Genomic DNA, 20,623 nt, shown 5'->3' with positions numbered 1-20,623 from the left:
GTTTTCTTTTTAAAAGATCCTTTTCTCTTGCAGCATTTACATCAAAAATACTTTCCATTGTGATTTAATGTTTTGTTTTGCTTCTCCCACTGAACCAGATCAAGTCTCTTCTCGACTGGATGGTGCTTGCGGCAAGTTTTTCTTTCTTCCGGCTGGCCCCCAATTTATGGAAAATAATTTTGCTTTGGAACTCCCACAAGCTCAAGTTCAATACTTTATTCCAACAACACTGCAGCTCTGTGCTCCAGTCTCCTTTCTGAACTGTGTGAACTAAACTAAAACAAACTGACTTCATTTGCATTCTTGAGGTTTGTAATTCAAAGCCTGCTGGAAGCAAAACAGTCATATAAAAAGGCAAAAACAACATTTCCCTTAAAATAAAACCCTTGGGTATTTAATTCAAAGTAATTTGGGTATTGTGTCTGTCTGAGGCAGACAGTTACCATGGCAAGTGGCATTGAAGAAAAAAAAAAGTTTCAACAAAAGATGCTTTTAACATAATGTACCGCTCTCGCTTTGGGAAAGAAGAGACATTATCAAAAGGGCAATAATTAAGAGATAGAGCCTGTTAATGTTGACTGTACCATATGATAGTTGAAAGCGATGGGAATTATGTGTACCATTGTTTTCTTTAAAAAAAAAAACCAACACCTTAAAACCTAGATTTACTGGATACTGATTCGTCAGGTACCTTTCCGCTGAGTAAAGATGTTCTAAGAAAATAGTCCCGAACTTTTTTAAAATAAAAAACAAAGATGACATACATATAAAGAGAAAAACAATGAATTTTTATTTAGTCAATTGATATTTATTTTTTATTAATTTGTTAGGGTTTTAAACCCCTATTTATAATCAGGACATTGCCTGAGAAATGAATGGAGCAGTTACTGAACAGTCTGTGTACGATGGAGTCTGAACTGCTTGTTATTGGACCGTCATTTGAGCTTGGATTGGCTGGTGTGGTAGTGACAGGAACAGGATTCACTGCTTGATTGGTTGGTTGTTTGGAGGGTCCAGCCTAGGATAGTATGGTAGACCAATTGTGTTTTTGCTGAACATTTGCTGTCTAACAGCTGCGAATTGAGCTTTCATTACGGTGTCCTGTTATAGACATGATTTCTCTTGTCTCTAGACCAGCGTCAGATAGAATGTTGTCAGTTTAGCTGTAAGCAGGAATGTCATTTTAAAAAAGCTACATGCAGATTTATTATAAATTTGATTCACAGTTGGTGCTGAGATGTTCCAGCAGGCATTTACCATCTATTTGAGCCTACTAGAGCGAGAAGCTGATTGGCTGACAGTACTGAATCGTTTTCCACTTTCAATAATACCTTTAGGAATTCCAAAAATGTATTTCAAACAAATTAACACTTTATTTGCTCATTTTCTATGGAATTGGAAAAAAAAACTCAAAATAGAGAAACTCTTACAGGAATTCAAATGGTGGCTTGGACATGCCAAATATGTATTGGTATCGTCTTTCCTATCAAAGTATATAAACATTGTTTTTCACCGGTTTATGCCAAAGATCCTGGTGGGATTTGTCAAGAGCAGAATGTAACTGAGCTCATGAATCATCTAGATGTAGCAATGCATGACCCACCCAACCTCCATAGATCCCATCCTGTATTTCAATCTCACATGGGTTTAAAAGGAGAGCAAGTTTAACAAACTCATGTCAAGTGTTATATAGGTCTATTTCAATAGAAAAACTCTTCATGATGTTGGGTGGGAGAAGCTAGGTATTATTGCAGTTGGTGAAATCTACTTTAATGGTTAATTTACATCCCTTAGATCTTTAAAAGAGGCATGTAATATTCTAATGCACACCTCTAGAACTTATAATCATATTACATATGTTTTAGTGAAAATGTTAGGCAAAAAGCTAATTTATCCAAAAATGACAGCTTTAGAAATATTTTTGACTAATAATAAAAATGATGTACACACTGCATCAAAAAAAGCGATACTATCCTAAATGACTATAAAGTCAAAATTGCTTTGGAAAAAGTTAAAGGTTAGATTCTCAGAGGAAGACTGGTCTAGTATATGTAAAACTGTTAAAATCTACCAATCTACCAATGCTAAATTAACATAAATTAAATTTTAAATAGTTACCTATTATACTTCTGTCAAACTGTTTAGATGCAATATTTTAAAAGCTGGTAGTTATGGACCTGCAAAAAATAAAGCATATATTGGGAAAATATATTCAAACATCAGTCTTGAGCATGTTACTCACTGCTAAAAATAATTCAAACCCAATCAGTCTTGAGCATGTTACTCACTGCTAAAAATAATTCAAACCCAATCAGTCTTGAGCATGTTACTCACTGCTAAAAATAATTCAAACCCAATCAGTCTTGAGCATGTTACTCACTGCTAAAAATAATTCAAAACCCAATCAGTCTTGAGCATATTACTCACTGCTAAAAATAATTCAAAACCCAATCAGTCTTGAGCATGTTACTCACTGCTAAAGAGAATTCAAACCCAATCAGTCTTGAGCATGTTACTAACTGCTACAGTAATTGAAACCCAATCAGTCTTGAGCATGTTACTAACTGCTACAATAATTCAAACCCAATCAGTCTTGAGCATGTTACTTACTGCTAAAAATAATTCAAACCCAATCAGTCTTGAGCATGTTACTCACTGCTAAAAATAATTCAAACCCAATCAGTCTTGAGCATGTTACTCACTGCTAAAAATAATTCAAACCCAATCAGTCTTGAGCATGTTACTCACTGCTAAAAATAATTCAAACCCAATCAGTCTTGAGCATGTTACTCACTGCTAAAAATAATTCAAACCCAATCAGTCTTGATTATATTACTCACTGCTAAAAATAATTCAAAACCCAATCAGTCTTGAGCATATTACTCACTGCTAAAAATAATTCAAAACCCAATCAGTCTTGAGCATGTTACTCACTGCTAAAGAGAATTCAAACCCAATCAGTCTTGAGCATGTTACTCACTGCTAAAAATAATTCAAACCCAATCAGTCTTGAGCATATTACTCACTGCTAAAATAATTAAAACCCAATCAGTCTTGAGCATGTTACTCACTGCTAAAAATAATTCAAACCCAATCAGTCTTGAGCATGTTACTCACTGCTAAAAATAATTCAAACCCAATCAGTCTTGAGCATGTTACTCACTGCTAAAAATAATTCAAACCCAATCAGTCTTGAGCATGTTACTCACTGCTAAAAATAATTCAAACCCAATCAGTCTTGAGCATGTTACTCACTGCTAAAAATAATTCAAAACCCAATCAGTCTTGAGCATATTACTCACTGCTAAAAATAATTCAAAACCCAATCAGTCTTGAGCATGTTACTCACTGCTAAAGAGAATTCAAACCCAATCAGTCTTGAGCATGTTACTAACTGCTACAGTAATTGAAACCCAATCAGTCTTGAGCATGTTACTCACTGCTAAAAATAATTCAAAACCCAATCAGTCTTGAGCATATTACTCACTGCTAAAAATAATTCAAAACCCAATCAGTCTTGAGCATGTTACTCACTGCTAAAGAGAATTCAAACCCAATCAGTCTTGAGCATGTTACTAACTGCTACAGTAATTGAAACCCAATCAGTCTTGAGCATGTTACTAACTGCTACAATAATTCAAACCCAATCAGTCTTGAGCATGTTACTTACTGCTAAAAATAATTCAAACCCAATCAGTCTTGAGCATGTTACTCACTGCTAAAAATAATTCAAACCCAATCAGTCTTGAGCATGTTACTCACTGCTAAAAATAATTCAAACCCAATCAGTCTTGAGCATGTTACTCACTGCTAAAAATAATTCAAACCCAATCAGTCTTGAGCATGTTACTCACTGCTAAAAATAATTCAAACCCAATCAGTCTTGATTATATTACTCACTGCTAAAAATAATTCAAAACCCAATCAGTCTTGAGCATATTACTCACTGCTAAAAATAATTCAAAACCCAATCAGTCTTGAGCATGTTACTCACTGCTAAAGAGAATTCAAACCCAATCAGTCTTGAGCATGTTACTCACTGCTAAAAATAATTCAAACCCAATCAGTCTTGAGCATATTACTCACTGCTAAAATAATTAAAACCCAATCAGTCTTGAGCATGTTACTCACTGCTAAAAATAATTCAAACCCAATCAGTCTTGAGCATGTTACTCACTGCTAAAAATAATTCAAACCCAATCAGTCTTGAGCATGTTACTCACTGCTAAAAATAATTCAAACCCAATCAGTCTTGAGCATGTTACTCACTGCTAAAAATAATTCAAACCCAATCAGTCTTGAGCATGTTACTCACTGCTAAAAATAATTCAAAACCCAATCAGTCTTGAGCATATTACTCACTGCTAAAAATAATTCAAAACCCAATCAGTCTTGAGCATGTTACTCACTGCTAAAGAGAATTCAAACCCAATCAGTCTTGAGCATGTTACTAACTGCTACAGTAATTGAAACCCAATCAGTCTTGAGCATGTTACTCACTGCTAAAAATAATTCAAAACCCAATCAGTCTTGAGCATATTACTCACTGCTAAAAATAATTCAAAACCCAATCAGTCTTGAGCATGTTACTCACTGCTAAAGAGAATTCAAACCCAATCAGTCTTGAGCATGTTACTAACTGCTACAGTAATTGAAACCCAATCAGTCTTGAGCATGTTACTAACTGCTACAATAATTCAAACCCAATCAGTCTTGAGCATGTTACTTACTGCTAAAAATAATTCAAACCCAATCAGTCTTGAGCATGTTACTCACTGCTAAAAATAATTCAAACCCAATCAGTCTTGAGCATGTTACTCACTGCTAAAAATAATTCAAACCCAATCAGTCTTGAGCATGTTACTCACTGCTAAAAATAATTCAAACCCAATCAGTCTTGAGCATGTTACTCACTGCTAAAAATAATTCAAAACCAAATCAGTCTTGAGCATGTTACTCACTGCTAAAAATAATTCAAACCCAATCAGTCTTGAGCATGTTACTCACTGCTAAAAATAATTCAAAACCCAATCAGTCTTGAGCATGTTACTCACTGCTAAAAATAATTCAAAACCCAATCAGTCTTGAGCATGTTTCTCACTGCTAAAAATAATTCAAACCCAATCAGTCTTGAGCATGTTACTCACTGCTAAAAATAATGCAGACCCAGTCAGTCTTGAGCATGTTACTCACTGCTAAAGAGAATTCAAACCCAATCAGTCTTGAGCATGTTACTCACTGCTAAAAATAATTCAAACCCAATCAGTCTTGAGCATATTACTCACTGCTAAAATAATTAAAACCCAATCAGTCTTGAGCATGTTACTCACTGCTAAAAATAATTCAAACCCAATCAGTCTTGAGCATGTTACTCACTGCTAAAAATAATTCAAAACCCAATCAGTCTTGAGCATATTACTCACTGCTAAAAATAATTCAAAACCCAATCAGTCTTGAGCATGTTACTCACTGCTAAAGAGAATTCAAACCCAATCAGTCTTGAGCATGTTACTAACTGCTACAGTAATTGAAACCCAATCAGTCTTGAGCATGTTACTCACTGCTAAAAATAATTCAAAACCCAATCAGTCTTGAGCATATTACTCACTGCTAAAAATAATTCAAAACCCAATCAGTCTTGAGCATGTTACTCACTGCTAAAGAGAATTCAAACCCAATCAGTCTTGAGCATGTTACTAACTGCTACAGTAATTGAAACCCAATCAGTCTTGAGCATGTTACTAACTGCTACAATAATTCAAACCCAATCAGTCTTGAGCATGTTACTTACTGCTAAAAATAATTCAAACCCAATCAGTCTTGAGCATGTTACTCACTGCTAAAAATAATTCAAACCCAATCAGTCTTGAGCATGTTACTCACTGCTAAAAATAATTCAAACCCAATCAGTCTTGAGCATGTTACTCACTGCTAAAAATAATTCAAACCCAATCAGTCTTGAGCATGTTACTCACTGCTAAAAATAATTCAAAACCAAATCAGTCTTGAGCATGTTACTCACTGCTAAAAATAATTCAAACCCAATCAGTCTTGAGCATGTTACTCACTGCTAAAAATAATTCAAAACCCAATCAGTCTTGAGCATGTTACTCACTGCTAAAAATAATTCAAAACCCAATCAGTCTTGAGCATGTTTCTCACTGCTAAAAATAATTCAAACCCAATCAGTCTTGAGCATGTTACTCACTGCTAAAAATAATGCAGACCCAGTCAGTCTTGAGCATGTTACTCACTGCCAAAAAATAATTCAAACCCAATCAGTCTTGAGCATGTTACTCACTGCTACAATAATTGAAACCCAATCAGTCTTGGGCATGTTACTCACTGCTACAATAATTGAAACCCAATCAGTCTTGAGCATGTTACTCACTGCTAAAGAGAATTCAAAACCCAATCAGTCTTGAGCATGTTACTCACTGCTAAAAATAATTCAAACCCAATCAGTCTTGAGCATGTTACTCACTGCTACAATAATTGAAACCCAATCAGTCTTGAGCATGTTACTCACTGCTACAATAATTCAAACCCAATCAGTCTTGAGGATATTACTCACTGCTAAAAATAATTCAAAACCCAATCAGTCTTGAGCATGTTACTCACTGCTAAAATCATTCAAACCCAATCAGTCTTGAGCATGTTACTCACTGCTAAAAAGAATTCAAAACCCAATCAGTCTTGAGCATGTTAAAACAAAATAAAACATACAATACTTTGAACAGATGCAATTAAATACTTAACAGATACTGATTTGTAATACACAAGAGACTATTGATTTATTCATTTATGTATGTATTTATTTCAATTCTATTTAATTTTAATTGAAATGTAGTATGTACTATATTACTTGTCTAAGAGGCTATAAGAGGTGTTGGTATTATTTTAATTTTAAATTGTATTGTAAAGATGTTGCAGTTTCTTCAGAGTTTGAAGGTAGAGAATTCAACTTTATTGTAGGGATTTATATTGTTTATGTATTCAGAAATTAATAACATAAAATAATAAATAAATAAATAAATAAATAAATAAATACATTTGAAGAAAAAGAAAAGGTGAACAGTTAAGATAAATATTTCTTGAGCCAAAAAAAAAAGGTTCTATCCTCTTCCCGTCTGTTTTGTTACACTGTTAATAAGCTAATGGATATCTGTCCTAACAGACATGAGGAAGGTATAGGAATCCAAACATCCACAGTTCAGCACATTGCGACAAAGAATTTGAAGGTGATTATTTAAGGTATAATGGCATTGCTGCTGTGTGTTATAAGGTAATAATGAAACTCCAAAGTCAATATTTAAACAAGGGAGTTTCATTATTACCAAGGAACACTGCACTTTTTAAAGTTATTCATTTATCTGCCTCAGTTTGTCTGAAATAATCATTGTGGGGCTCCAGCCCTTTTCCTCACTAAGCAGTGCTTTTACAACAGGTGTTGTTAGTTAGTGTTATCATTTCCTTTATCGAGTAATAACACAGCAGCTGGCCTCCATAGAAGACAATGGGAGTGCAGTGTTGTATAATATAGGGTTGTAGGACGGTGAGCGTCTGTGAATGGAAGTAAATGGACCGAGGCTGAAAGTTGATATCTGTTTCCACTCTATGAGTGTTGATATAACCTGTACACTGATGCTCTCTGTTCTATACCTCTGCTTTTTTGTCAATATACAAGTTTAAAAATCCATCTATCATTATTTATCTTCACATTATTTAGTCCAATGTCATTTTCATTGAAAAGAGGGAAAAGGTATTTGAAAGGAATGCCTTTAAATAGGTGTCCAACTGTGGCCGAGCTGTTGCAGTGACTTGTGGGTAGTGACGTCACGGACCAGAAAGTAAACAAAGGCAATGGATGGCGGTGGTGAAACAGAGCGCTACAGCGCTCAGCTATTTTATTAAATAAACAAAACAAAAGATTTGAACAAACACAAAACACTACAAAACAAAAAGGCGTGTTGGCCAAACAAACAGATGTAAACAAATAAGTATCGTGCTGGTATGAAAACCTGCACACTTAGCAGTTGTTTAGATTTTTAGTTTCTTTACCTCCTAACTCCTCACTCGTTCTCCACTCTCGAACACCCTCACCCTGAGCGCAGACAGCTGCAGGCTTTTATATTCTGGCCGAGGGGTTAACCAGCTATTAATTAATTAATTATCTTGTTGCCCCTCGGCCATAGTCTGCATGAGTTTAATAAAGATGCCTGACTGTCAGCTAGTTAAACAATCAGTAGATGATCAGTCACGCATCCTCACAAGGTTTTAATAATCAAAAGACAAAACAATAACAAATAATATTGGCTTTTGTCGTCATATAAACATATAAAAATCATAATATAAATAAATAATAAACAAAGGGGCGGGACACTACGCCACACCAACTTATCATTTTGAATGGACTTCAAGGTTGAAGGGGAATTCCAGGATGTGCCTCAGGTGTGATTGTTTAAAGCAGGCGATGTCAACCATACTTGTTTAATGGGTAGGTTATGCAGTCTGCTTTGTACCTCAGATCCATGCAGTCCAATGGTTAAAGTACTCTATCTTGCAACTTTTCAGGTACAGTGCTCATTAAAAACCAGGCCTGCTCACAGTCAATGGTTTCCATTCAGTCTAATACACTTCCTGCCTCCTACTTTTTAAAACCATCATTTCATTAATTCATAATTTATGCCTGACTGCTCAGTCATTGAAATTGCTTATTTTATGATTTTTTTTTTCCACTGTAAACTTGAGCTGCCTTAGCAGACAGGCCTACTAGATCATTCTGACAGGACAACGGCTTAAATGGGGCCAAAATTTGCGGCTCTGTCAACTCTAGACAGCCCAGCAGGCAGCGAGAGAGAGCCGTTTTCCTACTGGGTTTGCTGAAAACAGACAGAAATGCAAACTGCCACTACTGGTAACAGGATAGTTGGTAACTGGGAGTCCTGTGCTTGATACCTCCACCACAGTATTACATATGCAGTGGTCGTTCAAAGCTGATAAGTAATTGTATCAGAAGATGTGACTTCAAATTAATTCAATATTAGTTCATACATAATTATATTGAAATGATTGTAAATAATTATTTTAAAGTAAATAAAAATATAAATGTGACATCATTCCCATCTGATAGAAAGGCATTGTGATGGCTGCTTCACATCAATATTTGGGTCTACAATAGATTATATATATACACTACATATTTCATATATCAGGTATATAAATCTTTCTAATTACATCTGAAACACATTGCAAACTTGTCTAAAATATTTGTTATCATTGTCAATCTTCTGGTTTTCAGCCCTGCCAGAGTTTCCCATCAGTACTCATTCATCTCAGGAAAGCAGCCCAGAGATCACTCAGTATCATTAGATCCATATTGATGGGCAGGACCATCAATTTCCAGAGATACAGGCGATACAGCCGAATGAACATCTCTGTGATTGAACGACAGCCAGGCCAAATAAAACAGGCTTCACTCACAGTGAATTTAAAAATTGGAAAAATGTCCTTCGGAAAATATATTGATTATTTTTTCATTACTGTGGGAATAACTGTACAATCTAATTGAAATACATTTTCAGAATATATTGAGTAGCAAAAACAATACTGAAGCTCATCAAAAAATAGGAAAGGCACTTTTATTAAGCTGTCAAGTACATTAGTGGAAATACAATCACACAGCAACAACTATCTATTCTTGAAATAGGAAATATTTTTCAAAGCTTCCAGTGAGCTTGAACCCCATTGAATATTACTGAGCTTGAATTAAACCTGTTTGTGAATAGTATATCTGAGTCAAGTTTGAGACGCAACAATTAATTGATTAATAGATTATTGCTCGCCATGACCTTTATGTATTTATTATATTCTTGACGCAATGAGGTTATATTTTGTGTAACAGTAGATAGACTCGCAGTCAGGGGAATGAAAACAGGGCCTAGTTATATAAGTCTATAGGCAACGAGGCCATTTATTTATGACGCAGACACATCATTAATCTTTGAAATTTTCCTTGGCAGGTTTGGCCTGGAATGTCTGAGCAGAAATTACAGCTCTTAACAACTGCCTCGCTTACATTTTGACAACTCGCCGTACTGTTTTAGTTGCTTCTTCTCAATGTGTTTGAATAGGGACAATTTCTTTTTGTACAGGCTGTATCCTAGCCTTAGCCTACTCAGTGCCCTAGATCAGGGGTCTCCAACCCTAGTCCTGGAGAGCCCCAATCCTGCAGGTTTTATAACTGTCTTTACGTCATCAATGGCTAAAGATCTGAAACATATGTTAATCTTGACTTAGCCAATAAGTGGTTCAATTAAGTAATTGAGAGCTTGGTTGAAATGAAAACCAGAAGACCCTGTAGCTCTCCAGGACAAGGGTTGGAGACCCCTGCTCTAGATATTCATTAAGGTTTGTCTTTCTTTCAAAGAAAGAATGTTCTTACCAAGTTTTATCACAATTGGAAACGTGGTGCAGTCTGGAAAGCTCTTGTGATTTAAAAACATCATTTTTATTAGAAAATGAAAAAAAATGTAATAATTTAATCCTTTTGCGTTGATCCAAAAAAAAGTTTTTCATTTGTTTTCATTTGTTTTCATTTTTGTACACTGCAGTCATACCTCTTTTTAGCTGATTGGAAGTTGATCTGAATGGGGGAGTTAAATCTTTAGTCAATGTTTGGTGATGGGTGTCTGGATTTTCCTGTCAATCAATGTCCAGCATGAAACACATCATAACATTTTCTATACAGTCTATACAAATGTAACAATGACAGAGGCCCAAGCACCCCCACTGTATCTCCATCCCTGGGTTATGCATGCCTTGTAGGGGATAATATTGGAAGAGGCTGACCACACAGGAACTCAGGGTTTCATCAACATTACTTCATCTTATCAGTTCAAAGGTAAATCTAACAAAGTCTCTAGCAGCCTCCTACACTCATTAATAGGAGTACTGGTAGAAGCCCATTTTATATAGAAACTTGTGCAGTTGACAGATTAATGGAATTGGTTAATATAAAACAGAGGCCAATGTTTATTATTAGGTTTGCCACACAACTAAAGACATGAGGTCTCCTCTAGAAACTCATTTCCTCACAGACATGACTGGAGTTACTGTACTAGTCTGCTAGTTTGTGGTCTTGCAGAAGACAATTTATGAATGAGCGGAGGCCGTTCAAACCATTAATGCTTGTCTGGTTCCTAGTAGCTGATTGATCACACAACTTTGTCAAGTCCGTCTTAAAGGCTCCCAGTGATTCAGTATCAGCAACGTGGCTTGGTAACCCATTCCATACACACACCACTGTCTTTGTAAAAAGGTGTTTCCTACCATCTTCCCTTTTTTATTTAAAATACACTGCCTGAACGACCAAATTGATTATCCATTATAAATCATGTGAGAAATCAACTAATCACCATTAGTATTTGTTTAGTAAATTCTAGTACATAACTTCCTGAGTACACTGATGTAATTTCACACAGTTTGAGCAGTAAGAAACATTCATACTGTCCTTACAATAAGACATACCAACTTATATTACACTATACAAATGCAACAAAGGTTTGCATGTAAAAAAACAATAGGTCGATTGTTGAGAATGTTTGTATCTAAATAATGATTTCTACCTTGCTTATGCCTGGTAAAAAAAAAAAAAAAACATGAGAAAATACAATTCATCCTACAGTATCAGGTCCCTCACTCACTGTAAACATGTCTGTGACTCATAACTGTCTGTTCAGATGATATACAGCCCTTTCTATTGAAACAAGCATGGTCTACAAACCACTAGCACACACTGAATCAGGACCAGCCTTCCCCTGTAGCAACCATCAAACCTTCCAATGGAGAAATCTGTCACACTGGCCTATTTTAATGTACTGTACCATCCATGCTTGATACTTCAATTGCACAACTTTGTTACAATCTGATATTATTGAAGTTTATAGGCCTCAACCTTGGTCTGGAAACTTTTTCATACAGCACTCAGTCCTACAGCAACTGTGTCAGCTTGTTTTGCTTCTCTAGTGCTCACACAGTTTCTTATCAAGAGCAAACCAGCACTTTCTTCTTCAGGAAATCAGGAACCAAAGGCATGTGATGAATGGGTGCATTTGAGGCCAGTTTTATCAGTTAAAATAACTTTAATATGTCCCTATACACAAACACATGAACTTAGAACACAGTGAATAAAGCCTCCTCCTGAACTTCAATAATTTGAAATAATGTATATTGTGATATCTTGTAACAATTGTAAGTCGCCCTGGATAAGGGCGTCTGCTAAGAATTAAATAATAATAATAATAATTTGGATTAAGTGTGTCATGGTTTTTCCAAACCATTCTAGTAGTGTTCCTATTGGTAACCCTTATGGACCCAAGAAAGTCTTGTAAAACCCTACCCCTTAGAAATACAGTAACACTTTACATTGTGTCTCTAATTACTGTGTATTTACATAGTAGTTACTTATTATTATTATTATTATTTATTTCTTAGCAGACGCCCTTATCCAGGGCGACTTACAATTGTTACAAGATATCACATTATACATTATTTCACATTATACAGATATCACATTATTTTTACATACAATTACCCATTTATACATTGGGTTTTTACTGGAGCAATATAGGTAAAGTACCTTGCTCAAGGGTACAACAGCAGTGTCCCCCATTGAACCCACAACCCTCTGGTCAAGAGTCCAGAGCCCTAACCACTACTCCACACTGCTGCCCACTACTTAGTAAATGCATGTGTACTTACACATAATTACAATGTCATTATGTATAGCTACAATGGTGAATTGTCTTTGCATGATATAACCCTGACCCTAATCCTAACTCTAAACCTAACCCTAACCTTTTTCTGATACAATTGAGTAATTAGATATATCGTGCAAAACGATCTGCACGTTAAGTACATTGTAACTGTGTATAATAACATTGCAATTACGTGTAAGTACACATGTATTTATTATGTAACTACTATATAAAAACACAATAATTACATTTAATGTCTAGTTTTACCAGCAATACTACATGTGTTCTATATGATATTTCTTACTGATGTATTTCTTACATCTACTAGAGGCTGAGTGTTGCAGGGGGACAGGTTAATGGTTACACTCTGGTGTACCAGTTGAATTTAGACAGAAGGCATCTTTAAGAGTTATATTGAGGCCCCTAGAATGCTTTAAACTTGTGATGTGATGACTGAAACAGAAAATGACATACATAATGGATCTAAACCAGAATAAGAATACAATAGTTAACATGCTTGTGATATTTCAGACTGTATAAAGTTGCCCGATAAGCACTTCAGTAAAAATAAAGCATAAAATATACAACCTTTCTACTAACATCCTTCATTCTTTCTCCCTGTCAAATGTGTTGCTTTTCTTGTGTTCTTACAAAGCAGTGCTGAAATTCATGATAGTGCTACACAAACCCTTTAAATATAATAGGATGGTTTTCTTTTTGAATAATTCTAACTACTCAGTAGTTTACTCTCATAACTGAACTCTGCACAGTGTCAGAAAAAAACACTGTGCTGCTCTTTAAAAGCTCAGTTTTGCCATAACGCATTTCAGATAGTTTTCTACAGCAAGAAAACTCATAATACAGCTTCTCTAGCCCCAATGAAGTCTTGTGGTAAAAACAAGATGTTTATCTTCTCTGCAGATTCCAATTGAAAGAATCCTGCATAATTCTCCCGGTGGTTTGCTATCTAGCAATGGATTCAAATAAAACTTGGTCCCATTCACCAATGGATTGCAGATTTAATTTCAATTTCACAGCAGGATGAAGTCTGCATGGAACGAGTGGTCTACTTAGGGCTTGATTTCATCATATAAGAAACAGGACACACTGAAGAGGGCAGAATCCGAAACGCTTGTTTAATTGAATTCTTAGCATTCTGATTTAGTGCCAGGATAAAACACAGCTGCAGATTATGACAAGTTCCATGTATTTAAACTGGCCATTTGAAAATGGCTTGAATTCAGCCCTCATTCTATTGTGGGAGCGAACAGGGGTATAGCTTTATTTTAAAAAGCCAACAAGCAAAAAACTGACTCAGAATAAAAGAAAAATGTGAGGGAGATTGAAAGAACTACTAAATAGGGAGAAAGTTGCAATTAATGGGTGTCTAAACATGATTTCAGACAAACATGATTATCATGATCACTTTTAGCCGATAATTGATAATTGGCTATTTTATTATTATCCAACCCTGAAAATGTTTTAGGGGACACTGTTGTGATTGAGAAAATTACCTTTGAATAAAATGTTAAACCCAAGCCATTCCATTGTAATCAATACGATCACAACTTAAGAGCTCTGCTTCCCGTCTCTCCCCTGTTCCTGGAGATTGATTGGTAGCTCCAAAATCGACCTGACATCATCAATAGTGTTCATGTTGCCAGGGTGGATTTTCAAGTAATTTACGATTGTCAAAGAAAAATAAAAGCTGTTAAGAGAGGTCAGTATCGCAGGTCAGTGCATTGTTAAAAAGCTACCCTGTGACAGATTATGAAGTCATTGTTTTGAATGAACCCTGAAACAACAGCTCCTCTACAGTATATGACTGGTCAATAAACAGACTGAGATCCAGCTTGTCACTACCGATTCTTCTGGAACAAATAAAACAGACGGGCATGTTTTCTGTTTTATGAAACTAGTCTCACTCTTTAACCTTTAGTCTGAGACTGCAGATGCAGAAAGCCGTTGTGATGTGTTGAAATGGTCTTCAGCAGCTAGGCTTGTGGCTATGAACCTTGCAGACCGAAACCTTTTTAAAATTAAGTTTCAATAATGTGCTTAATTGGAAAATAAATAACATGAAAGGCATGTGGGTAAGAGAATACTCTAATTTTTAAATATTTTACATTCCACCTTTAACAGTTGTTTATTTTACAAAACTAGTAATGCAATTCAAGGTCTCTTAAAGTTGTTACAGCTAATGAAACAATTCCATAAATCATATCTGTCTTTCACTTCTATAACTCCAGGGAAATTTAAGGCATTTTTTTGTGGCAAATTTTCAAGGAACTATTTGTAGGGTGCAGTTTGAAGCTATTTTCCACTGTCTCAATTCAAGGTTGTTCAGATATTTTTCCATGGTAAAAAGGTTGCTTCAAAAGTTTCCAGAAAAAAGTCGCCTGGTGTTTCATGAGCTAGTATCTCTTTGCAATAGTGTGTTGCGCACTCTACATACAGCAATGTCTGAGTGACTGGGTGCTGTTCTGCTCTTGTTTGCTGACAGTTGTGTCTATACAGCAAGACTGTGGACCCTGGGTGACCCAGTGACCGAGGGTTAAGCTGGGCCAGCGACAGAATTGTGATCTGCATACCTGATCAACAAAGCCATCACTCTGTCCCTTCTGGTTTAGGAATATTGTATTTTCTTTTGTTTATTTTGCTTTTTCAATTTAATGTAAATTAGTTTACAATTAGGATTTTTGACCTTAAATTTAGAGAAGGGTAGTTATTAATAATTCAAAAGATAATATATTCCAGCAGCATCCTGTACACTTGTTATAATTATTTGGATTAAAGGGAGGATACTCCAGCATCCTTTCCCTGGATTCTCTAATGCAGCCGTGGCTTGTCCTGGGCATGTTTAAGGCAGATTGATCAAATCAACCCCTTAATGAGGGAACAGCTTAGTCATTCTTCATCTGTCCATCCACCTTCTATGTGCTAGAGGTTAGTGTATAACCACACATGGCATGACCTCAGTGCAGCCCTAGACTCACTGGCTTTTACATAAAGCCCCTTTCTCTCAGTTTTCACACCTGCATGTGCTTCTTGACAGGTCCTAATTATAATAAAAGGAGAGGGGTGAGCCATTTTTTATTCATTGACTAAAAGAAACAGTTTTCCTTTGACCCCAAATTAACTTAGCACATTTCACCTGGTTTCTTATTGACAAACTGAAAAGTAAGTACTGAAGTTAATTAATTACATTGAAGCTGTAAATCTTTATTATTAGGCAGCATTGTAGACATATGTATATATATAGGCAATACCCTAGTAATAAGCTAATTATTTGAGATAAAGGAGATGAACAAATCCAAGTGTCTCATTGAATCTTTGAATATTTGTTTAGTTTACTACTAATAATTGTTTATAAAATCCATAAACTATAAATTCATTTTAAAGGAATTAATGTTTTCTCTCTGTTTGGAACTGACACTATAGTGAAAAGGTAAGCAAAACTTCATGAATATATAGTCTATGTTACCATGGCAACAGACCCCTAAAAAGGAAAAAATAAATCCTGATATCAGTTACGTTCATGCGTATGTACATGACTAATATTTTTTATATCAGACTCCTTCCTATGTCATCACCTTCTTCAGTGTGCAGAGCCTGCCTGTCTGTCTGGGTCGTTTAATGTCAACTGCCGCCATATTTATCACTAATTACAACAAGCACTGTATAAAACGTACTGTAATAAGCTACATTAAAAATAAACACTATGGGCAATAGAAAAATAACTTTACACCAACAGAAGCATTTAAACAAACATTTTTAAAAGAGCGAGAAAATGAAATTAGAAAAACACTTTCTGACTTAAACCTCACAATGTTGTATTTGCATTCAGTGGGAGAAAGGAGAGCATTTCACCAGATACCTGAGAAAGACCTGGACAAACACCTTTTGAATTTCATCTTATCAGTAAAAGTAAAACATAAATGGTGATAACTCTGAATCAAGTTCTCTCCGAAGCATTTGAGCAGCGTTGCCAGTTACCTCCGCAGAGATAACTATGAATGCAGCATGTTCCGGAGAAGCCGTCATAGTTCCCATATCCCCCCCCAACACTTTTTAATTGTTTCTACATTACGTTCACTGACCCCATGCTCATTTATCTGTACTTTAGTTAGTTTGTTTATATATAGAAACAAAATAATGTACACATTACATAAAAATATGGATATGTACAATAGGCTTAAACAGTATAGTAGTAAAATCAAATGAATACCTATCAGGCTTTTTTGTTGTGCCTATCCTACATGCAATACAAAACAAATGCATTGTAGGCTTCACATTGTTGTAGGACACGTATATAATACAATATTATTTTAAATTGAAACTAAATTTCAGCATATTTTCTTTTTATCTTAGTCTACGTTCTGACTATACAGGACCTTAAATATCCGCCATTTCAAATCGAAGACTCCCTCCACCTAGAAATATATTCAAAATGGGGTTCTGGTTGTGATGCTACCGCTATAGATTTAAGGGCTGATCAACATATAGGATTTTGCACACTGATTGTGTCAGGGTTTCCTCTATTATATACTGTTCATTCCAGGTAAGTATACGTTTTCATAATTATCTTTATAATTATCTTTATGCCCACAGGCTGTTTTGGATTTCGAACTGACCACCCAGATCCTCCCAATGTGTACAGGAACCACACAAACAGGTAGGTAAAATGATGATTTCTTCATTACAGGAAATTTAGAAAATCAAATGCAACTTATTTTATCAGATAATTTGCAACCCCTCCCCTTCAAACATGAAACATAATAAGTGCAAATGAACCCCAAATAATATAATAAATACTATAGCAAAACATAATGTGCGCAAACCCAACTAATTAGTCACTTGTGACATTTGTTTAGAAAGCGCCTCATATGGTATAAAATGGAAAATGCAGTACTGTAAATACAGAAAGTTACTGACTGCATTTTCCACCTTACACAGGATTTTAAACAGAGGACTTTGTATAGCTGCCACTACTGCAGGTTCCTGTACTAGAATATCAGTTTACAACAGCAGAGACTCAAATACTAGCAACTGAATACCAATCTAACTATTTCTAATGTGCTTTCAGTGAGATTTGGATTTTTCCATTAGTGGCACTCTGTTTTCTCCAGCGCTATCTATGTCTTCTCATTTTCTTAGTCTTTCTGGGTTTTATCAGGGTTTCCTGTAATTATGGAAATAACCGAGAGAAGAAAAATGCTGGAAATTAATTCTGACATTAAAAGCCATAACCACAACATTGCGGAAATTATATTTTCATGGTTGAATCTTTATGAAATGCAAAAACCAACTTGGCAAGGGAAAAACACGCTACAAAATAAAGCACTGGGGGTGTCCATTTGTATTGCCAAACCACAGTTCCTTTCTTAAGAGCACTTAAAAGAAGCCATTTACTAGCTGAGACCAGAAAAACAAGAGGAAAGACAGAATCTCTTGAGCATTTCTTATATTTCACTCACAGTCATGCTTCATTTTAAGGGGAAATGTTTTAGTTTGTTCACACATTGATTTAGTTTAGTGAAGGTTTCTATATTTTTTCCCTTTATAATTGTTTGTATAACTTTTAATCACCTCCCATTGTAATGCCCTTCATTGGCTACAGCAATTATTGATAGTGATAGTCTTAAATACAAGCTTTAGCAAATGGGATAGCCATCTTGGGACTTTGTGTATGTCTGTCTTTATTTGTGCAGGAGAGGGAAAACCTGTGCTAATTTGGAGTGGAGAGAGTTAACAGAATAAGTAGAGTAAAACTGAAGTGTAGATGCGGCTGATAAGCATTTGGTTGCTCAAACCTTGTTTAAATAATGAACGTGAGGTATTCAAGTTTCAGGTATATTTTGTGATTTGCACCCTCTCCTCATCTGTGGAAAACAGCTTACAAAGTTAATGTAGTGGCCACATCAAGCAGTATAATGGTATAAATATAGATAATCATCCTCTCTCTCGCTTGCTTGTTAAAGATGGTTGACCCATTTGCTACAGGGATATGGTTCTTCTGCAGTAGTGACTGGTATCACATTGAATGTGGCTCTCCTACCAGGCATGTGCACATTCCCATTAAAATGGGTGTCATTCACACCTAATTATCATGTGGAGGGGCAAACACCCTGCCCAATGTAATCTATAAAAAAACAACCACAAAGCTGCCAAATCATAACTCCAACTGGAAGGGTGTTAGACTAATACGGCACATCCGACCTCGCTCACTAATGATTATACTCTTAGATCTATTGTTATCCAGTGGGTGAGTGTTTTGTGGGAACGCCTTGCTCTAACTGCCTTTGTACATTCTGTCTGTTTTGTTCCACCACTGTATGAAGGTGTATACAAATGTTCATATCAATCCAACACGTCGTTCACAAGTTATAAAAGTCACAAGCTTTCAAAGAAAGAAAAATCTAGCCAGCCAGCCAGCTTGGACACATAATGAAGGCATAAGCCAAAAAACCTTCAAAGACATGCATTTTATGTATGCTTGCTGCTTTTCATTTTTATTTTTCAGGCGCTCACAAAATACCATAATAAATCACTAACCTTTCAGAGTCTGTATTTCATTGGGGTTCTTCATTGGACCACCGTGAAACCTGCTTTTCCACTTTCAGCTGAGCTGACAAAATGCCGTGACTGATTGGGGTGGAGGTACTGGTATCCAAAGCCAACAATAGGAAAGCGTCAGATATGATTGCCTCCCGTTTCTTTTGCTCTGATTTTCCTTGGCTTGGATACCTCCGCCCAGGCCGCATTTAGTAAGACGAGTGTCAGAAACAAATAATGCATTGACAATGATTGCATTAAGGGTTATGGTTAGGGTTAGGGTTAGGGTTAATGCATTCAGAATGATTGTATTAAGGGTTAGGGTTAGGATTAATGTATTGAAAATGATTGTATTAAGCGTTAGGGTTAGGGTTAATGCATTGAGAATGATTTACTGAGTTGCAAAGCCCCTGCAGCTCATTGCGCAGTAAACAGGGTTCATGATGTTTCAATAAAGTCAACTCAAAAACTAATATGTTATTCTAAAAGGTGAGTGATTTATTAGAACCCAAAACTGACTGACCTTGGCATGGTTTTCATCATCATTTTCACACTTACTTAAGCAACATTCTAGGTGAAACTCCTTAAAGGTCATAGAGGGGTTAACATTTAGTGTTGGCTTAAGAAACTGGCATTAGTGTTGAGCAGAAAAAAATTAACAAATTACAGGCTTATGTCAGTGTTTCCAGAGAAGGCAAACTGCCTAGGCTGTGAATTGTCACTGGTTCTGTCTCCAGCCAGAGATGATAATTATTACACAAGCATTCGGTAAAGACAGGGAGTCTTTTTATTATCGAGAGGAAGCAGAAAGACACATTGAGCCATATCCTTATCGTGCACTGAACTTTGTTCACAATATGTTACAGTTGTGCGGACGTGGTTACAGTGAACCTCTGGGACAGAAACACACGGCCCAAACTTGAAGTAATGATTGTTTTTCTCACATTTCCTTGTTCATGTCATTATATTTATCTATAAGGGCCTTTGAAGTGTATGTAAAACGGATCATGGTCGGTTTGATTACTGAGAAGTTTTAGGCTTAACGAAACTGTGTCTGTGTGTGTGAAAAATGTTGAACACCCATTCTTTGATAAATTTGGTAATTTTATTATTAAAAAACTATGTTGTATTATTCCACTGGGTATAAAGCAATTTCAGCACTTTTGGAACATACAAGAATTGTACTGTATTGGAGAATATATTAATTATAGTATGTTTAATGCCTATTCAAGATGTTAAAATTGTGTTTGTGCTTCTGTGGAAGGACAGGAAGGACAGGATAGCCTGTCTACTAAGGAGGTGTAATAGGT

The sequence above is a fragment of the Acipenser ruthenus genome, chromosome 13, assembly GCF_902713425.1.
Source record: "Acipenser ruthenus chromosome 13, fAciRut3.2 maternal haplotype, whole genome shotgun sequence".
NCBI lineage: Eukaryota > Metazoa > Chordata > Actinopteri > Acipenseriformes > Acipenseridae > Acipenser > Acipenser ruthenus.
Note: the sequence above shows the minus strand (reverse complement) of the source record.